The following is a 17416-nucleotide window of genomic DNA, read 5'->3' on the forward strand; positions in this document are numbered from 1 at the left end:
GATGGCCAGTTACGTCTGGTTACAGAAGGCCTCTCGTTCTGTCCACTGAAAGATGGGGGCTGCTCTGGGATTCAGATTAGTAATCAGAGATTTCTCCATGAAACCAGGCCAGGGGGTATCCACAAACCTAGAAATTAAAAAAAAAAAAAGAAGAGGTTACTTGCCTCTAAAAGGAGAGCTGGGCTCCACCAAACCCTCATCTGGAAGAGCGACAATCCACACAGAGACCTTTGTGGTGGAAGGCAGTTGTTCCTGCTGGAGCAAAACAACCCCTGCCCTCTACTCCAGGGGGGCAATGCCTACTCATGGGAAAAGGGCATCTCGGGGTCCTCTCTGCCATGTAGGCATGCCAGCAGCCCTGGTTCATGAGCTGGGTCCACCCAGCCCACTCTGGGCTCCCTGCAAGAGATCTCTCTGCCCACACTCCTCAGGTCAAGCCCGAGTTGCTAGAAGCTCAGTCATCTGTAGCTGGTGCTCCAGGTCACAAATCTCATCTTATCAAAGGCAAAAGGGAAGCAAAGAGACATGATTTTAAGCTTTAGACAAAAAGAGGCAGCAGTAGAAGGCAGTTTCACAGACATCAAGCTCCACATGTTTTTACTGGACTGACTTACATGATTCCACCAACATCCAGAGAGAACAAAGCTTAATGTAAAGAAGTTTCCCAGACAGTGTGGTGTTGTGGAAGGAACACAGGGAACAGAGTCAAAGACTGGGTTCCCGGATGTGAGGGCAATCTGGCTGCAACAGCTGACACCCCGTTGATCAACACAGTTGATTCGGCTGATCTGGCTGGCCAGGCGGGTGTCCCCTTCCTCCCTCACCACTCCATGCGCATCCCTCCCGAAGCTGCGCACTCGGTCAAAAAGCACAGCCTTCCCTGATAGAGGAGGACCGTTCTTAGTCAAGGGTAAACGAGCAGCTGCACTCCCCTGCTATAACCCCCAAACAAGTTCTCAAAGACTGGGTTGCCAGCTCTGAGGCTTACTAGCTGTGTCACCCTGGAAAGGCTGAACCTCAGTGCCTTATCCGTGAAGTGAGCATGACAACATATGCATTGATTATGCAAAGATTATCTCTCAAAGGACATCTAGAAAAGGGAAACTAAGGTCAGGGATCAGAGGGGGACTTCAGTTTTCAGTATATGCTATTGTTCAGTTTAACCATTTAAACTTTTCATCACATGCATGTCCTAATATTTTAAACTTAAATTTTATAGAGATAACAACAGTAATAACAATACCTATGTCACAGGAACGTTGGGAGAGTGTAAACGTATAAGGTCTGTGAAAAGAATTGTACAGAATCAATGCCCCATTAGGGGTTAATCTTACATAAGGACACAGGAGGGAAGAACATTTAAGGCTCTCAAAGAAAGCTCCATTTATAATAGAGGGGACAGAAACCCAGCCCAAGTAAATATTAAATCTCTAATAAATGTCCACAGATGATTACAAAACAATAACTGAATGATTGGTTTTGCCTTTAAGTAATATATGAGAAATGAGATAAATAACCCATAGAATCTTAGGTCATTAAAGGTGCAAGGAATTACTGACACTGTTTAGTGCAACTCCTTATTTGAGAGACATGAAGAAACTGAGGTCCAGAGAGGAGATGTGACTTGCTCAACATTACACAGCGAGTGAGCGGCAGTGCAGGTAAGCTATCTAATGCCTCAGTCTCTCCAGCATACCACACCAGTGAGCCATCCAAATACAATTGTCTTACAAAGCAAAAGAGGGGCAAGCAAAGGGAGAAGTATGGAATAAGTGAACTTCCTTGTTTGTCCTCGATTCCTGTAATTGTCTTCATCATCTCCCTGTCCACCCTGTCCCTTGCCAAAAACTCAACACTGAATCTCCTAAGGAAACTTCGGAGACTATCTCTTTCTGGTGTGCCTGAGTTATATAACAGAGCTGAGCTGACACCCTAGCTGATCCCTCCTACCTAATCACATCATTTACCTTCAAACCTGGACATCGGGGTATCTTCTCGGTTCTGGAAACTTGTCAGAATCCAGGGTCTCAAAGAGTGGGTCTGAAGCTGGACAGCAGGGAACACCCCATTCTCCTGCCCCCAGCTCCCCTATGGAATCCTAGTTCAAGGCAGGGTCAGGTGTGAAGGGCATCTCAGGGGAAGGATATCCAATCCCACTAATGCTCGCCTCTAAGAAGCTTATCTGGGCATTGTACAAGTTCTGGGTCCCACTGCCTCCGCCAGAGCCTGAGAGGGTAGATAGACCCTTCACCAGGGACACAGATGGGCTCACCGTGAGCCCCTGCATTCAAGGGAGAAAATGGGAGAACTTCTCAAACTTGTTTCTAAGCTCTAAGAATGAGAGGTGGTGTAGTTTCCATGCTTAGGGAGGAAAGATTTAGAAAGATTCTGAAGGCACTCTGTTGGAATCAAGAGAAAGTGCCTGGGGCTTAAAAGATCAGAAAACTTCAGTTAGCACTGGGGTCTGTTTGCTACTATGTCATTCTAAATGTAATCTAAATGTGAATGACACCTGTCTTACCTATTTGTGGGGTGGATGTGAGAATTAAAGTCAAAAATGAGGGATTACCTGCTCAATTTTGCTGTGAACCTAAAACTGCTCTAAGAAACAAAGTTTACTTTTTAAAATGAGGGAGAGGGGAGGGTAGAGCTCAGTGGTAGAGTACATGTACAAGGTCCTGGGTTCAATCCCCAGTACCTCCACCAAAATAACTAAATAAACCTAATTACCTCCTCCCCCTCAAAAAAAAAATTTAAAAAGGCAAAAAAAAAAAAAAAATCAACAAAAACTTTTTAAATACTAATAAAATAAAATAAAAAGAGGGAAAGTGGGGGAAGTTTAAAGAATTTCACACAAGAAAAATATTTTATTAGGTTTAAGGGATATCCTTGAGGGAAAGGGCACAGACAGATCTCCCCAGTGCAGGCTGGGACATCCTGCATCCTGCATCCTGCATCCTGTTTTATTTAGGGCATTATTGAGGGCTTGAGCCTGGGATAGCCTCTGAGATAGTTCTGCAGGACTGGTCCAAAAGAGGAAAGGGAGGAGCCAGGATATATAAGAGTTTTTGTCCAAAAGAAGTACAGGGGAACCAGAATATGAGTTTTTGCAACAACAACAACAACAACAACAAAAACAAACCCAGGTAGTCAAACATCAAAAGATTACTGCTAGTTAAAAAACAGACATCTCAAGTTAATGAGTTTAGCACTTTTCTATATATGGGAAGATGTCTGGGCTTAATGAGATTATTCCTTTGATATACACCTTAACTATCTAGGCCCAGTAGCCTGTTTATCTCCAGCCAGAGTTCCCCGGGTACACCGCTGGGGCCGGGCAGCTACAGCGGCTGATGGCTTGATGGTCTCAACATCCTTTATTTACTGATATGGCAGGTGACACTTAGTCCATAGTACCTCCTCTCAGTCATAAATTCAACCAACATTTGCGAGACATTTCATGACCAATTTTGTCTAATGGCACTAGGGAGGCTTGTTCCTAGATCAGACAAAGATTCTGTTGATAAGCGAGTCAATGTGCTAATTTTTGGATCAGGCCTTGTTGATAATCTAAAATTCCCCAGATCCCCTGTCTTACTAGTCTATTATGACCCAGGAAATGTTTTCCCTTTTTGCTTCTTTCCATACCTAGAGTTCAACGATTAAAATGATTCCATGTAGAGTTATATATATGATTGACTGCCTCAAAATGTTCAGCCAAAATTAATTTTGATGGAGACCTAGTTACACATTGGGTAATGAAGAGACAACAGTCTCAAAAAATAGACAGGATATAAGTAATACAGCTAGTAATCTTAATAAAGCCATGGTTCAGCAGAGAGAGGCATGATGCATAAATAATTCGTAAGCAACAAGTTAAAACAACGATTGGGGGGTAGGATATAGCTCAAGTGGTAGAGCGCATACTTAGCATACACAAGGTCCTGGGTTCAATCTCCAGTACCTCCTCTAAAAATAAATAAGTAAATCTAACTACTTCCCCCAAAAAACAAAAAACAAAAAAAAAATTTAAAAACAAACAAAAAAACAATGACCAGAATAACTAGTTGTAATCAGGTCACAATAAGCCCTCAGGGCCACGGGGGAGTCAGCTACAGAAGCCAAATTCTGGAGGGATCAGGCAGAGAGAAAAAGATAAATGTTTCACCCTCACTTACAAAGGCATACTTTATCAACTTGCTATAGGTCATAGTTAGCTTAAGAGGAAAGGTTTTCTGGGAAACAAAGATTAAATAAAAGCCAGATTATTTCAGAAAGAAAGTTATAAAATAAATCATACTTGTCGGTTCATTCAGTCCCATGTAATTAATTCCTATTGATTCCTATTGATCTGGATGATATCATCAGGTTTTCCATTAGAGTTTCGTATTTCTTAACTGGTTCTAAAAGTTATCAGAAACTTCTATTTGTCAAAATGTCCTTTATATGAATCTTCTTAAAGATCTTCATTTTATAAAAGCATCACAATAAAACAATGACTGTCTATAAAAGACTAAAGACTTAAACTGGCATGGTTAAGGATCTGATTAAAATGAAAGTGACAAGAAATTCGGATGTTTCTGTGACATACAACATTTTAAGATAATCACTAGGTGCCTTCCAAGATGGCCTGCACTCTATGGAGTGTGTAACTGTATCTACTTTTACTTTAAACTAAACACCCAACCAGGCACCTCATGGCCTTTCTCTTGCCTTCTGAGACATCTTGCACTCTGTCTATGGAGTATGTATCTCTCTGAATAAATCTTTTAGTCAAAAAAAAAAAAAAAGAAAAAAGATAATCACTAGAATTATGACTGGTAACGTACCAGGACAAGTCAGACTTTTAGGAATTCCATAAAATTCTGGAATATCTATATTAATGACATTTATAGATACAATATAACCTGAGAAGGTTTATTTCCAATCACTTGACAATACTTCTCAAGTAATTTAGCATACCCAGTAAGCCTAATTAGTTTAGTATTTCTCTCTTTGGCATTCAGACGCCCTTTGAAGAATCCCAAAGTTAGCTAGAGGTCAAAGGAACTTCATTTAGAATCTGTCTAGGGGAAATTTGTCAAAGATATCAAAAGATTTTTAAAACACTTGATCAAAGAGGACCATAGGTCACTAGTGAAACAATACTTATTTATTCAACCAAAGTGACAATAAAAGATTTTTAAGTCAAACACAGACCGTTTAGAAGGCAAAGAAACTCACAATGCACAGTTATCAAAAGTAACTCAACACTCCAAGAAAGCTTTGTTCTCTGAACAGAGAGAGAATGGAACTCTAGTCCTGCATTATCCACACTCAGTAACAAAATTCATGTACTTAATTAAATTTAATCCAATCCCAGCCTTTTCGTACAAAGGGCTCCCTTTTCACAAACCTTCCAAACTTTCTATATTTATATTAGTTTATCTCTTATTTTTCTTTTCCATTTGAAATAACCAGCTTTAGGACAAAATCATTCATTCCCCTTAACAAAATACTTTTCCAGTCCCCCATACCTTCTTTTGCTGAAAACACAAATCTTACCTTCCTTGCTTACTGAAATGTTTCCTTTATTATTTCAGGTAGGTTTATTTACATATTACAATTTTAACCCTTAAAACCGTTAATCTCTAGGGAAAGCCGACAAGCAGCAAGTAATTGTGACCTGTTTGTCATACCAGCATTTCCTGCTTGGCAAATTTAGTAATATTCCATAACCTCTAGAAACATACATCTTCTCATAGCATAATTTCTTTTCTCAATGTAGTACAAAGCATATGTCTAATAAACCCCAAACACCTTTAGTTTTCCTCTCAAAGAAAGAATAAATAGGTAAACGTAGACCTGTTTAGTAACTAATGTTTCAGTATTTTGTCTTATTTGAAATGACCTGGATATTCAATGAATTCCCATTATTTAATTGAATTTAGCAAAACTCTAAAGTTTCAAGTTACCAAAAATCTGGAGAAACTATTTTAGATAGATATACCCAAGGCAAAACTATTCCTAAAAAGTTCACCTGAAAATGCTTATCTCATTTACCTTTATTTTATAACTTGTGAAAATATCATGCCAAGTGCTTTTTTCTTGCTGACAACTGCAACAGAAATAACAGAAACTTACTGACTTCTAGCAAACCCAGATACAATGAAAGTAAAGACATATCTGTATTGATCAAACCAACAAGCTTAAGCTAGTTTAATACCAGATATTAATTTAATATTGAATATTTCCTAGATCATGTGGACCTGAAATTCATTCTTGCCAGTTTCTTTTATATTTAGAAATATTTAATTTGCAAGAGCTTATTGTTAAGTCAATTAAAAAGCCTTTATAAATTTAATTTTGATAATGTTTTCCAGAGGGAGAGACATTTCTCATGTATAATATACACACAGCCCTATAAACAGACAAAATTAGATATTTCACAGCTTTAAAACTTAATTATGAATCAAGTATTACAGTATAAACACAGTAGTTTATAAATAACAGAGTAAGTTAAATTTGCTTGCTCAGATGACTAAGGCTTCGCCATTTGTAGAATAGATTTTTAAGACTTGTATTTGTCCTTGATAAACTCTTAAGACGGCTATAAATTACATTTTGGGTGAGGGAGCCTTTCCAGTTTTGAGTTTAAAAAGGCCTTTTCTTCCTTTGGTTTCAGGTTCTATCTGATTGAGCTAATTAGGCTCAGGCTCAGGTCTTTGTGGGCTGTATTTGCATTTCTGATTTGTAGAAATGTGCAGGACAAAGACAGCTGCTTCTCAGTCCCCAAAGACCCGGTCTGCTGCCTAAATGGTATTAAAAGATTGATTTGCCCAAGTATATTTTAACTTGGTTTTTTTTTTTTTTTTTTTTAATATCAATGAGAAGATTTCCAACTAAACTGAAAATCAAGAATCCTATGTTCTGGAACTTTAGGGTTCAACTTATTATGGTTTCAAAAGTTTGCACAAGGCATTCAAAAACGTCCTCTTTCTGAGTGTACAGGTTAAACTCAGATTATTAGCTTCCCTTTTTTACTTTACATTGTACAGGCTCAGGTCATCCCACTGGTTTCCTCTACTATGTTTAATTAATTGTCTCAGGCGCAGGGAAATATGCTCTGTCTTATAATACCAGTCAGGGGAAGCATTCCCCAGGGAGACATAATGTCTATCCCACAATATAATTAGGCAAAAGAGATGTAACCATCTTATATAAAGCCCATTTAAACATACCAATTTTTATAAGCACTCATTTCAATTTTATCAACTTTCATACCTTTAACTTTAGTTTCCATTAGGATCCCATCAACAAGCCTTGGTCTTACAGGGAGTCCTAGAAGCTTTCTTTTCTTTTAATCCCTCCATCATTTTATCTACTGTTATTTAAAAGGCTCTGGGGTCCCCAAGTGAAGAGATTCAGGCCCTTTTGTCAATCTTTCAGTTTGATTAATTGGCCTCACTGTTGTCCCAAGTAATTGTTGGTCAGGTATCAGCGTAATTTTCTTCCAGCCTTTTAAATATCTATTTATTTTTTAATAGATAAATGCTATTTTTTAGGAGATTTGTTTGGTGCCCTTTAATGCTGGGGACCAATACGGGGTCCCTTTGGCCCATCCAGTCTTAAGTTGTGTTGTATCAAAAACTTTTGTTTTAATCCCATTAATGTCCATTTTATTTATCCCATTTCTTAATAACCATTTAAAGATTTCTTTATCCTTTCGGGACAAGTCCCTTTAAAACTTCCACCTTGTTAGGAAGAAGTCTCTAGACTATCTCTTCAGTGTTTTCTTACTTCCCTGTTAATAAACCTAATTAACATTAATTATCCTAATGTTTTTATTAGCATCTGTAAGACCCACTGAGGGGAAGCAGAGACCACAAATAACGCTTCTCAAATTTGTTTTTTGTTTGTTTTTAAACTAAGAGAGTTTTACATATATATTTTTTCCCACCATCTAATTTGTTTTTTTCATAGGTACCAATAAAACAGCTATAAATTTACTGGTTCAGAAGTTTTTCCAATTTAAAGGATCCAGTGTCTGACCACTGATGAGTAATATTTTAATAGCAACTCAGACAAGTAAGAAACAAGAGGTGTCCCCATAAAAAATGCAAAAGATGTAGCCTTCACTAGATCTAGAAAGTTTACTCCTAAAAACAGTCTAAGGGGGAGGAAAAAAAAAGCCTTCATTTACAGGTGGGTGCAATGAAGGTTAAGACGACAAAGGCCCCTTCTAGGCTGGAACGCTGTATGACAAATTTCCCTGAGAGTTGGCACAACCAGATCAAAAACAAAAACAAAAACAAACAGACAAATAAAAAACAATTGCTCAGAATCTCAGCCTATTTCACTTGCTGTCAAATATACCCATGTGTGTACCTTCTGGATGACAGAGACCAAACTCTCAAATCACACACACATAAACACCTAAGAAGACCAGGCAGAACACTGTCACCTCAAAGACACAGGGAGAGAAATCCAACTTCTCCCTTAGAAGGGCTTTTGTTTCTTTAAGGTCAGAATTATGAAAAAATGTTTACCAAGCTGTCTTTCTCTAACTTAACTGCGTACACAATAAACGAGCCCCATACTGCCCATTTTCAAGGAGAAATTTCCTTTAATTCCCAATAAGTAAGTACTTGTAATTAAGTTTGTACATACATAAATCTGGCTTGGGTGTTAGTTGGAGGCCAACTTTCTGACATCCCTCATTTAGGAAAGATGTTAGGCCAGCCTCTCATCCAGGCCAGACAGCTCGGTGTCACTCAACCGAGCAACGTTCAGTGTCTTTCAACTGGGCTCCCCCAGTACCTTTAACTAGGGAGCCAGATACCTGTTACACACAGCCAAATACAACTCAGGATCATCAACCAGTAATCGGGAGCTTCGAAAACAGGGGAGACTCACCCAAATTCATCTGGACTCTCCAAAGGAGGAGGATGGGCACAAGAGGCCTCTGCTGGTACCAAGGCTCTGGTTTCTCATAGAGTTCAGGTGAAGGAGAAGAGTCTGCTCTGGGTGACTTCATGGTCACCAAAACTGCCAAATGAAAATTTAAAAAAAGCACAACCTAAAAGTTGAGAATTACGTTGTATTTGGGGTATTACTGAGGATGTAAGCCTGGGATACAGGCTCTAAGATAGTTCTGAGGGGCTGTTGTTACAAAGAGGTAAGGTAGGAGCCAAAATATATAGGAGTTTTTACAAAAACAAAACAAAGCAAAACAAAACAAAACAAAACACCCAGGTAGTCCAGCATCAAAAGATTACAGCTTGTTTAAAAAAAAAAAACAGACGTTTCAAGTTAATGAGTTTGGCGCTTTTCTACGTATAGGAAGGTACAAGTGTCTGGGTTTAATGAAATTATTCCTTTGATATGCACCTTAAGTACCTAGGGCCAGTAACCTGTTTATCTCCATCCTGCATTCCCCTCAGGGTAAAAATTGGGAAGTGGGGAGCTGTAGTGGCTGATTGCATGATAGCCACAACATCCACTGTTTGCTAATACAGTAGGTGACATTCTTTGTTCACAATCCCAAGATACCTGAGGAGCTGTGCATCCAGCTTATGGCTGAAGCCGACTGAAGTGGGAATGGAGTGAGGTGGTGAGGGTCTCACGCGCCTACCCACTCACCTGGAAGCCATTTCAACCATTCAGCTAACTCTGCCTGACACTTACTGATTGGTCCCCTCTCCCCTCCGTATTTCCCCCAAGGTACAGGGGTAGCATGCTGCTTGGATTACTTTCATCTGAAACACCAGGTAATCCCTCACAGCCGCACTCCTGCTCCATTTCTCCCTGAGAGTCCTGTAGCAGTAAAACGGTATGCATCACCCTCTGCTGAAACACACTGCAGTGCTCACTCCCTGAGGAAGAGGTGTCTTTATCTCTAGGTGTCCAGAGGTCACTCTGGATGTTGGAAGCCTGGGTAGAGGGGCTGACATCTGTCAGTTACCACATTGCTGCCTTTTAGGCTGCAGGCAGAACCAGATCTAATTACTTCTCTTCTCACACCAACTGTTTAATACAGTCTGTTTGGTCCAGAAAGATGGCAAAAGGAACCCAATTCTTGAGGTGGAATTATCAGTAATCTTTTTCCCCCCTAGAATAATTCCTCTGTTTTTACAATGTTATTTGTGCAATACAGAAAATTCAGGAGAGAAGCAAAAACTCAGAAAAGGATTCCTTTCTCTCACACACTCATAATTGTTCCTCCTAGTGTCTAATCTAACTCTCACCTGTTGGGGGTGAACCTGGTTCCCTCTGTCTTCTTATCATGGGGTTGTGGCACATTTTGAAATTCAACAAGCTGTAGAAAAGTCTGCTGCTCAACCAAGAATGGAAACACTGTCTGTATTAGTGGTGTGAGCCTGGGCAAGTATTTAACTCTCATCCTGTAAAATGAGGGTGATAATAACACTACCTGCTTGGTAGGCTTGTTGTGAGAATTAAGTAAATTAATATGTAAAACATGCTAACAGTGCCTGGTACTGTTGTTGTTGTTATTCTGCTTTTGGAGATCACGGCCAGACCGTGTTGGGGGGCAGCAGGTCCTCATGCATTCCACTGTGACAATGCTCTACTGTGTATTTATTAGTATGATCACCTGATTAATGTCTGCATTAATCTCTTACTAGCAGGTGAGTTCCAAGAGGACAGGGATCTTCTCTGTCTTATTCACAGCTGAATCCTCAGAACCCAGAACAGTGTCTGGCACTCAATATATATATTTGTTGATGGACTGAAAAAGTACATCCCAGTGAGGAGATGCTCAGAGATGGGGCCCCTGAGCTACACACGTGTCATGTGGGGAGATACCCACTCACAGAGGCTCAAGGCCTTTAGAAATCAAACTGCCAGAGGAAGACAAGCACCATCAAGGAGGGAAAGCTGGTCTTTTTCTACAAAGGTGCCTCATTTTATCCTCTCCCTGGAACAGGGTGGCAGGACGAATGAGGTAGATCTGGCTCTGACCCTCACAACAGTGTCATGGGCTGTGGAAGACAGGGCTTACCTGTCCTTACCTGTCCCTCCCTCTGCAGCTCAAGGTCTTTCCCACAGTTCTATCAGAACAGGAAGGAGAGGGTTTGTGGTTGAGGCTGGCTTATTTCAGGAGTTGCTATCAACCCTATAATTGCACAGTATAAAGCAGACAAGATTTGGAAGGAGTTGCAAAATCAAGTGCCTTCAAGGCCTGGGTGGATAAAATTAAGTTAAATCAGCTCTACTCAAAGTCAGTGGAGAGTAATAAGAGCTGTGTCTGGAGGAAGAATGAATGACCGATAAATGGGCACTCCGATGTAAAATGATTTAAAAATAATAAAGGGCAAACAAAACAGGTCTGGGGGCTGAATTTGACTTTCAGGTACTAGTAAAGTAACAAGCCTGACCAGGAGCAAGTCTCCTAAAGTCTCTCATCCTAAGGTTCCTCATTTATAAAACCAGGAAAGACGAAATTTCTTATGGGATTGCTGTAAGGGGTATAGTGAGAACTTGCAGGGAAATATTTGGGTCTGTTGGATACTGAACTGTGTCAAAGTCCAAGACCTTTTGTTAATATTGTTTTGATTGTTTATATTATATTGTTTACAGGATTTTTTAAGCGGCAATGCAGTTGTCACTGGTGGAAACAAGCAAAATGAGCCCCAAAACACCCCATGACACTTCATCTCTCCAAGCCAGGGACTGTAGGGGGTGGGGGAGGGAGGTGTGACACTTCAGGTTAGTCGCAGTTCAGAGACAGGGTTTTGGCATCACAGTCAGGTACTCATCCCAAGGGGCCTGTGGTCCAGAGAAGAGGTCGGACAGGCATTTCAAAGGGCTTCAGTGTGGCCACGCAGGAATCTGAATAACACTGGCACAACCACCAGCTCCTCTCTGAGTAAGCGAGAAACAGCCACTGAGTAAAACTCACCCTTTCAAATGTGATGTTGCAAAGGAATGTCAATTGAATCAACAGTGAAGTGGGGTTTTTTTTATTTGTTTGTTTGGGGGGGGTTGTTTATCAGTTGATAAAAACTAAAAAATTTAACAAAACTAAAAATTTAACTTGTGCTTCTGTAAACCTGGTACAGCAGCACAAGTGATCCTGTTAAACTGTAAATCAGATGTCTCTCCTATACTCCAAACTTTCCAGTGGATTCCCACCTCAGTCAGAGGAAAAGCCTCTATGATGGTCTGCCAGCACTGCTTGTAAGAGCAAAACTGAACTCTAGGTAAGTGTGGATGGAAAGCTGGTTACATAAAAGATGTCACATCTTTGCAACAATTATATAGCAGTTAAAAGGAATGAATACACACACACTATGTAGCAACAATTTTGCAAAGGCCAGGAAGAATGAACAAAACCAATCAAACAAACAAACAAACAAAAAAACCCTGGTACTTCATCTCTCGAGCCAGTGGCTGGAACCATACTTGAGGGAGGGAGATATAGATAGTTATTTCTAGGAAGGGGAAACACTAATTTTTCACCTCATGTATTTTGAAACTGTTTGAATTTCTCCCACAGAAATGAATTACTTTTATAATTTTTTAAAAACTAGTTTTGTTTTATCTGCTTTTTCATTGAAAGATACTACCAAAGTTTTAAGAGGGTAAGGGGTGAGCCTGGCAAGACAGATGCAAGCCCAGATCATAAGGGACCTTTAAAAATTTAGAGTTTGTAACACTTCAAAGCAGAGGGCGTTCTCAATAAAAATGTTCAGTTCTACTTTCTTAGACAAATGTAGTACTTACCAAATTTTCTCTGCTTTCCTCTTTGACTTTTTTCTTCCCCTTAATAACCTCCCTTCCTTCCTCTTCCTTCCACAAATGCATATCAAGTGTCACATGCCAGACCCTGAGGATCCAGTGCTGGATAAGGCTATTTACAGAGCAGAGATGAAGTTAGTTGGAACTGGAACTGTACAAAATTATTTCTTTGTTCAATGAGTCTTTCCATTATTTTAGAAGAGAGAAGCTTTGTGGGTTTCTCAAATGCGGAAAAGACTGAAGGAAGATTGAGAGCAATTAAAAAAGAGAAGTCACAGTTTCTTCATCAAATACACCGCAAAGGAAAAAAAGACATGAAGGAAGAAACATATAGATTTAGAAAGACTCAGATATATCAAGAGACTGCAATGACTGGGTCTTACTTGGATCCTGACTCAAACCAAGTGTAAAAAAGTAAAATTCTATGATATTTATGAGACAACTGGATATCTGAAAGCTGACTGGGTATCTGATGATATTAGGGATTATTATTTATTATTTTAAATGTGACGATAATATTGTAATTGATGTGGATTTTTTAAGTCCCTCTCCATCAAGAGAATGAGAAGACAAGCCATGGACTGGGGGGAAATATTTGCAAAAGATTTATCTGATATAGGACTGTTGTCTAAAATACATAAACACCTAAAACTCAACAATAAGAAAATGAACCACTCAATTAAAAGAATGGGCAAAAGACCTAAAGAGACACCTCAACCAAAGAAGATATACAGATGGTAAGTTGGCAGAAAAGATGTTCAACACAGTCACTAGGGAAATGCAAATTAAAACAACAGTGAGATACAACCATATACCCATTACAATAGCCAAAATCCAGAACACTGACAACATCAGATGCTGATGAGGCTGTGGAGCATCAGGGACTCTCATTCATTGCTCCTGGGAATACGTAACAGTACACCCACTTCGAAAGAAAGTTTGGCAGTTTCTTACAAAACTAAAGCTAATTCTTACCATACAAGCCAGCAGTCTCTCTCTCCATGGTATTTATTCAATTAATTGAAAACTTATGCCCACACAAAAACCTGCACAAGAATGTTTATCGGCCTTATTGATAAATGCCAAAACGTAGAAGCAATCAAGGTGTTCTTCAGTAAACGGTGGTACATCCAGACAGAGGAATATCACATAGCATTAAAAAGAAATGAGCTAGTAAGCCATGAACAGATATGAAGGAAACTTAAATGCATATTACTAAGTAAAAGAAGCCAATCTGAAAAGACTGCTTACTGCATGATTCTAACTATATGACATTCTGAAAAACGTAAAACTATGGAGACAGTAAAAGGATCAGTGGTTCTTGGGAGTCACAGGAGAGGGAGGGATAAAAAGGCAGAGCACAGAGTACTTTTAGAGCAGTGAAACTATTCTGCATTGTATTACAATGGTAGATCCATATCACTAAATGAATGATCACCAAATGTACACCACCAAAAGTGAACACTAAGATAAAATATGGTCTTTGAATGATAATAGCGTGTCAGTGAAGGTTCATAGGTGACAACAAATGTATCACTCTGTTGCTGCGATGTTGATAGTGAGGGAGACTCTGTGCCTGTGGACAGAGTATATTGGAACGCACTGTACTTTTCACTCCATTTTGCTGTGAATGTAAAAAAGTGCTCTAAAAATCAAGTTTACTAATTTTAAAAAGTCCTTCTCTAGAGATACTTACTGAAATATTTATGGACAAGATGTTATTCTATCTGTAATCTGCATCAAAATATATATTGGGGAGAAGTGGGTAGGGTACAAATTAAAAGACTGAGAACTGAGTTGATAGTAGAAACTGAGTGAAGGGTACATGGGGATTTATTATGCTATTTCCTATATTTTTGTCTGTTTGAAGTTTTTCAATAATACAATTTTTTAAGAAAACAGAAGGGTCATATCTACAATTTCTTCAGACTTTCACTTTGGTGAAGAGTGAAATGGGGTGGGATGATGAGGGAAAGTGGATAGCCTGGAGCTTGGAAGTATGATTTGGAAAGGGACAAGGTCCAGCCCAGAGGAGGCAGGAAGACACAGGGCAAAGGACAGCACAGGAGAGGGAAAGGAAGGGAAGAACAGAAACGGTACATGGGCTCATTGCTTTCCCCTACCCTCTCTCCTGCTTCATCTCTGTAGATGAAAAATCATCTCGGCAACTTAACAATGAAGGTTCCAGACACGAACCCAAAAAACTCCAATTCAGTCAGTATGGCCTGGGAACCTACATTTTGAACACATACTGCAGGAGAACTGATTGGGTGTATGAACCTCTCTTGAGCCCCAGTACCTGGCTTCTGTGAGCAGCTTGCTATTTCTGTTATTAACCTTTACTCTGCCAGACTGGAGATGAAATCTCTCTGCCTTTCAAAGCCTCTGTGACAGTGATCCAGTGTTTCAAAGCAGCAAAAAATAAAGAGGATGATAGATTATGCAAAGGAAGTTGTGTATTGATTTCTTTTAATGTATGTGTGGAAACATGCAAATGCTAAGGGTCGATTGAGTGGGAAAAAGAAATTCATTAGCCAGCTTTGGCTTGAAATAAATCTCCCTGAAGACCTTCTAGCTCTTCGTGCTAATATTCCAATTTTATATTCACTAAACAAACTTTTGGTTTTGAATGGGGTTCCATTAAGAATTAAAAAAAAAAAAAAAAGCACTTACCAGTTGCCCTAAGTGACATGGTCTTCTTGGTACTTCTACCTTTTATTATCAATTTTAATAAATTGCCCTTTTGCTTCCCTGGTCTCCTGAAAGCCTGTATTTAGAAGAACTACGTCAACTGAGATCTGGTCACCCTTCTGCGAACTAATAAACTTTATCTTTAGGACTGGGAAAGGTAACGAGTCAGTTCATGAAGCTGAGCTGGAAGTACCAAGAGAACAGTGACCGTAGGGCTGTCATCACATTAGGGGTAGCTCGACAACTCCTTTGCCCACATATTCTAAGGAAAGAATTAGAAATTATATCTAAGTAATTAGGATGCTGCCTCACTTACCTAGATCCCTGTCTGCTCAAGCACAACAAGGTCTTGAGATGGTGAGACCAGCCAAGTTGAGGAGACAAGCTCTGAAGCAACCAGGGCAGTCTGCCGGCCCCTGTACCCTGATGCTGTCAGGGACATTCCCAGGGACTGATGCACCTTCTTCTGCCACCTCTGTTACAAGGAGGAGACAAGAAAGAACTACAAGCAACTGGAGCCCACACTCTCCCACAGAACAAGCTGTGAAAAGTCAGACAGACTCAGTTGCTGGGTTCAAACCATCCTCCCTGTTTGACCCACCCCCTACCTCAGCCCATCCCACCAACCAAAAGAAGAGGCAAAGTCCTAAGGCCTTCTAGAGGCCCTTGTACCCTATGTGGTACAACATTGTTCATGGAACCCTTACTACCCAGAGGCCTGCTGGCAGCCATTCAGGCTCCCCTCTCACTGGCATTTCCTGGCTCCTTACATGGTTACAAAGAAAGGTAAAGAGAAAGTTACTTATTGTCTCCTCAAGGACCTTGCTGAGGCATAGGCTGCTGTGGGGACACCAGGTGGTCAAAGGTGAGGTAAGCAGGGCGAACGGTGCCTCACCGCAAAGCCTGAGTGCAAATCCCTCACCAGCGCACCTTTCAGGGCAGGGGAACTGACTGAACCCTCTCTCTGCTTCCCTCAAAGGGGTGGGGGGATAAAGTGAGCATCCAGACTGAGCATCCAAGAGGAAAAGTCTTGACGTGGAAAATGGCTCAGGTCAGCTCCAAAAAATATACATCGCGCTTAGTATGAGCACGCCTCAGGCGGGAATTCTAGTTTTAAAAGAGCAGGAAGAGGATTCTGTCAACTGGTTCAGAGGATATGCGTATGGGGTCTGACGAGAGACGGGGAAGAGGAGCAAGTATCGGTGAGGGTCTGGCTGGTGCACCAACGGGCCCAGGTGAGCGAGGAGGCAGAGTTGTGGAGAGGTCACTGGGTTACCCGGGCAGGTGAGGCCCACGGGTCAACGAAAGGGAGGTGGGCTGAGGGCCAGAAGTAAATGGAGGAAGAGCCCGAGAATGGGGAGGAGGGGAGGGAAGAGGCGGGGACAGCGCCGGTCCAGCGAAGCTGGGGAGTCGAAGGGAGTCGGTCGTCGCGGGTAAACCCCTGTGGAGAGACGCGCGGAGCAAAACGCGCGGAGCTGCGTCTCCGCTGAGTAGCGTCTCAGCTGAGTCAGCGCCCCGCCCACAGACTCCTTGAGCCCCGCCCACAGACTCCTTGAGCCCCGCCCCAAGCGCCTCGCGCAGCCCCGGCGCCGAGTTCCCCTTGGTCACGCGGCCCCATAGTTCCGGCCTCGGCGCGCGGCCGGAAAGTTTATGCGGACGGACTGGGCCGGTGATGGGCGCGGGGTGAGTTGGGGAGGCCGGAGACCCTGGGCTGTCTTTGAATGTTTGTTGCAGCTGCAAGGAAGGGGTCAGAGGAGGGGGCCCAACGCGCGGCCAACGCCTGGCCTTCCCGGAGGCCGCTCCGCGCCATCTGTGCGGCGCCAGTTCCGGGGCATTGCCCCCGGCCTCCCCATGTTGTGCGGCTCCGGATCTCCGCTCCGCATAAACACCACGATTTCGGCCCCTTGCCAAGGCCCCCTTCGCCCTCTCGTCCCATAAGAGATTTCCAGATGTCAAAAATTTTTGACTGATTTTAAGGTAAAAA

At 41.3% G+C, this 17416-nt stretch overlaps 1 protein-coding gene across 2 annotated transcripts in view; it reads left to right on the forward strand.

Moving 5' to 3' along the window:
- Positions 1-16977: 16977 nt before the first annotated feature.
- INTS14 (integrator complex subunit 14) overlaps positions 16978-17416 on the forward strand; it is a 28305-nt gene continuing 27866 nt past the window's right edge. Inside the window, exon 1 of one of the 2 annotated variants that reach the window (XM_010955402.3) lies at positions 16978-17115. The gene's annotated coding sequence lies outside the window, so the exon portion shown is untranslated. Of the gene's footprint in view, positions 17410-17416 lie in introns of both variants that reach the window. The other variant, XM_010955412.3, reaches the window with a different exon arrangement.

This window comes from Camelus bactrianus, chromosome 6, assembly GCF_048773025.1.
Source record: "Camelus bactrianus isolate YW-2024 breed Bactrian camel chromosome 6, ASM4877302v1, whole genome shotgun sequence".
Classification (NCBI taxonomy): Eukaryota; Metazoa; Chordata; class Mammalia; order Artiodactyla; family Camelidae; genus Camelus; species Camelus bactrianus.